Consider the following 4,754-nt stretch of genomic DNA (forward strand, 5'->3'; position numbering starts at 1 on the left):
TCTTTGGACACGTTCAGTGCTCCTGATAAGAAGCAGATAGCGCTGAAGATGAAGAAGTAAGCGTGAGGAGTAAAAGCAGAGATTTACTAGAAGATGCCTAACAGGTTTGTCCAATTAACGAGTTCAGTTCAGTAAAACAAAAGGTCAAATGCTTGGGAAAGGAACGGACGTGAAGTGTGTAGGTATTTAGAGTGTTCAGCTGAAATACGGAAGGTCAATAGAGACGAGGCGAGCGAAGGCAAAATATACGTCGAAGAGAAATTGTGAAGACTTTATCGGGAAAAGTAGCTACTTACAAGTTACGAACTTCATCCAGGTCAACGTCCACCACAACACGTTACACGAAAATAATTAGATCATGAACTTGATATCCATCATCCGCACTATAAATAGGCAAATGGTAAATAAATATCATGTATAACATTGTGTTTATGTAATCTGATCAGATTCTTGTGATTAATTATAGACTGGCTGGAGGTCCCAGAATGTAGCAGATCATCGAGTGGCGAACTACTCGAGTTTGCACTGTTCTTCGGATTTCTCGCCCATCTTCCCTCAGTCTTAATACGAGCTAACAAGCGGCTTAAAATAGCCACAAGACATTCTTTAATGAGACATGCGGCGACCCGCTAATGGACCTCATAGTCACTGGAGGATAACGACTTGTCAAGATATTCCTAATTTTCTCAAATGTCGTTTTTCTTTTGCTGTTTATTTGCTTGCTGGCTAAGAGCAACAGTTCACTCAGCCATCAAGAAGAATCTGGATTTGGACGCAAGATTTTCCCCAAAATCGCTGTGCTGAAAACCCAAACAGCCTTAACATATAAATCAATGGATGGCCATGGGCAGCGACTAAGTGGAATGTCTTGTATGGTATTTGTTTTACCAAGCTTTTTTCCTCTTCTTCTTCGGCGTGGTTTTAAACCCATCAGCGGCCCATGACCCGCGGCTAAACCATAAATTTTCGGAAGCGCATTAAATGCAATAAAGAAGAAGATCTTTGGATACCGAGACGAAAGTATTTCAAAGTCGCTTAAAAACTGCATTTTTCGAGCTTTTAGTCTGTCTCGTCTCTTCTCATCTATGTTTACGGTTGACGCTGTTTGCTCACTATTTTACCCAACAATTAGACCATAAATTCGTCAGCCTTATGTAGCATCACTTCCTTCTCATACAGTCCCGTTAAGCGTTATCTTATTTCGTTATATTGATACGAGAGAAAAATCTGTGGGTCGCATTTAGGACGGTTAATATGGTTGCTTTTACTATTAAGTGCAACCAGACTGGTATGGATGACGACGTAGGTGATGGGGTTTTGCTCTGCCCACGATCAAGCGGAAGGCCGATCAATGGGACGAACAGCTACCATCAGGTGTAATCGGAACGGATGTTAGAAAAAGTGTTGGAAAGGAATGTTGGTACGTTTCTGTACCAGCTGGGTTTTTGAAGTGATAACTTTTTATGGGAGGGCGAACCGATTTTTATACACTTATACACTTTGAATTCGACATGTTTCTCTTAGTGCGGGCGCATCTGTAGATCTGATAAACTTTTCAAATACACATTGCGTTATTAAACTGACAGTGATTTTGATTTATCAATTATTGAGTGTGATATTATTGTGTCTGGTGCAGTTTATTTTATAACGCTGATAACAATGAATCAACAAATTGTCAAGGGAGAAGCTGCAGATACGTACTATATGCATGTTCGAGTTTCGCCTTCTTTTAAAATTCCAATTAAAGTACACATAATTTACACACTAAAGCAGTTTAAGTGCAAAAAAATGCGGATTGTCCATCAATTTGCAGAAAAACGTATTACAAACTTTTGAAAATCATCATCAAACGACCGGGTATTTATCATTGCAAATGAGATTGCCCATTGCCGTGTACTGTTAAATAATGTTTTAAGAACTAACAATCGATGTTGTGCAACAAAATAATGCCTAAGATCCACTACAATAAAGTTTTTGAAAAACTGTTGGACCTATTTTAAATCGCCTGATTGAGTGTGGACGCAAATTCGTATCAAGTACAATACTAGTAAAAGCGGGGCATTTTCAGCAAATTTTCAAAAATCAGTCCTATTGTTATTATCTTCTTTTCCTTCCTGGGTTTCAGTCAAAGTGTGAAATAATTTTTTTCATATCGTTGATTTCATAACGTTTCGGCGAGACAACAGCGCCATCATCAGATTTAAAATTCATACAAACTCATAATTGGGAAATATTAGATTCTTTTAGGTCTCTGCTGACCTAAAAGAATCTAATATTTCCCAATTATGAGTTTGTATGAATTTTAAATCTGATGATGGCGCTGTTGTCTCGCCGAAACGTTATGAAATCAACGATTCCAAACCCTCCAATGGTGAGGATTGGAAAAGTTCGGCGAAAAATCAAAATTTCACTCACACCCATTCGTCAATAATTAATTTCGCCCACAAGGGACATTTTTCGCATAAAATCGCTACCTTTTCCCTTTCGAAAAAATCAACAACCTTTGTTGCCTAGAAACCGTCGCTGGTGACGTGCTTTTCCGGATATACGTAAACCTGATCGACCAATCGCTTGTCGACTCTTTGAATACAAGACGTGCACCATGGCTACGAGTAAACACAAACACATCAACTTTGAAATCAGTTGTCAGTAAAGCAGTGTTTATTGCAATCGAAGTTTTAAATTAACCGGTTTTTACACCTTCGTTTCGGAAAAAGTGTGCTATTTGTTGGAATTTCCTCTCGAAGGATTAAAAGACTCGAAAATGTGACTTTAAACTAGAAAATCAGCGATTGTAAAGGAGACAGAGAGATTGAGATGCGGTACATTGGAAAACAAGAGCATTCTACAGGGTGACCAAGGTAAGAGTGCCTTACATCTGAACCTTCTAGCATGTTTTTTAATCAGTTCCATGCATTCTTCGTGTCCGTGAGCTGAAAATATCGTAAAATTTTAACTTTTTCAAAAAATCGACTCCAAAAATTGCAACCCATTACTTTAATTCAGAGATTTTCTGGAAAGTTTAGAAAATCCATCGTCTCAAAGAGCGATGAACTCGAAAAAACTCCAAACTACCTTCATTCCTTGAATGTTAAAAAATTGAGTTTTCTTCGATGCTCCAAATCCACTTGGTCAACGGCCCAATTAGTACATGAAGTAATTAGGCCCTTACCACAGGCTTTCGATGCGGTTGGCCGCCCGGCTCTTCAGCTCGATTTTCATTTGTCCACTATTAGATTACCGCAGGAACCAATTCAATCGGGTTTGCAGTTTAATCGGTACCGACATGTGAAGGAATCGATATAATCGACATGTGTAATCTAATCGGCCGTGATGGGCGCTTTGGTTCCGATCGGGTTACCGTCAGTGTTCTGCGTCTGGTTTTTCATCATTTCGACGCAAAGCTGGAATTGGTTTGGTGATGGTTCTAGATGGAACCCTAGTTCGATCCGGGAGGCTTTTTCCGACACAGATAACAATAACCAGTAAATAACAGCGATTATCGACGCATTGTATGGTCGGGCCATTGGAAGGACGGCCGAAGACTGTTCCTCCATGACCAATTGACCAATATTGTGTTTGATTTATAGCCGGCGAGTCGATTGTTGTATCGATACGAAGGAATGGAAAACGGCCGTTATTCATGACGCTGCATGGAATCGTGCTGCCGTAACTAATTCGGTACTAACGTGTTCGACCACTGACGCTCAACATCGGTCATCCATGTCTTTGATGCCACACAACTGCAGCTTTTCTGGCTCCTGATCTACAGTTGTTGCTTCTTCCGCACCCCCTAAGACACTTTCTTCATCTGCCAGCCCCTCGATCGAGGCCAAATGGAGTAAAAGGAAGTGAATCTACTGCGGCATTCGATTTGCCTTGAAAAATCATTGTCGACCAGCCAACCCAATAAATCTCTTGGCCAGTGAAAAGCCCATCAAGATTTATGGTTGGTGCACTATTTAAATACCAAGCGTGCCCAGGCCGAGCTGCAAATCTGAATAAATTGATATTTCTACATATTGATTAATTTCCCGCTTATTTATCGCTTTTGTTGCTTTGCCAAGGACATCGACACCTGCTGATGCGAATTTGCAATGGTAATAAACAAAGCAGGCCGCAATATAAAAGTCACTTTATAAATGACTACACTTCTTTGAATAACTATTAAGATTATTTTATCTATACAGCGTCATTTGCATATTATTGGCTGTTCCCATCGACACCTGTTGATAGCATAGTATTGTTTAGCTCGCCTTGTACTACAATTGACTAGTCATCGGCATGTCCGAATTGTTTCAATGATTACAGGACAGACACAGACATGCTTGAGCTTGCAAACTTTTCAAGTGCTGCAAAGAATCTCAAGAGAATTGTGGCCAAGTTTGGATGCTTTTGGGAAACCAAAACTTGTTTGAACTTCTCCAGTTTGGTAAAATTGCAGTCCATGGTTTCCACTGCAGTCTATGAACGTTTCAAGTCGCTTTTTATTTAAATTTTGACGGTCCAATTTTTTTATTGCAGTTGCTACATACAGTTAATGTTMCTGTTGAATGAATCTACACTTTGGTCGATTTCAGTGAAACTTAGTCAAGTTGAAGCTTGTATCTGCAGTCGTTCAACACTTGAAAGTTTTTGTTGCAGATTTTCGTCTTTTTGTACTATACAATCCTCTCAATTGGTGATGGATGGTTGAGCTTTTTGACGAAACTTGAGGTCTGAACGTGAACATTTTCGTTTTTAGAGTCTAGCAA

General features: G+C 39.6%; 1 protein-coding gene across 1 annotated transcript in view; it reads left to right on the forward strand.

Annotated features, from left to right (window-relative positions):
• The first annotated feature begins 2,630 nt into the window (after nucleotides 1–2,630).
• The window catches only part of LOC109537233 (protein Wnt-4), a 24,207-nt gene continuing 22,083 nt past the window's right edge, over nucleotides 2,631–4,754 (forward strand). Inside the window, exon 1 of the mRNA XM_019903860.2 lies at nucleotides 2,631–2,861. The gene's annotated coding sequence lies outside the window, so the exon portion shown is untranslated. The remainder of the gene's footprint in view (nucleotides 2,862–4,754) is intronic.

This window comes from Dendroctonus ponderosae, unplaced genomic scaffold, assembly GCF_020466585.1.
Source record: "Dendroctonus ponderosae isolate FM_Combo_2020 unplaced genomic scaffold, Dpon_F_20191213v2 Dpon_F_20191213_10, whole genome shotgun sequence".
In the NCBI taxonomy this organism is placed as follows: Eukaryota; Metazoa; Arthropoda; class Insecta; order Coleoptera; family Curculionidae; genus Dendroctonus; species Dendroctonus ponderosae.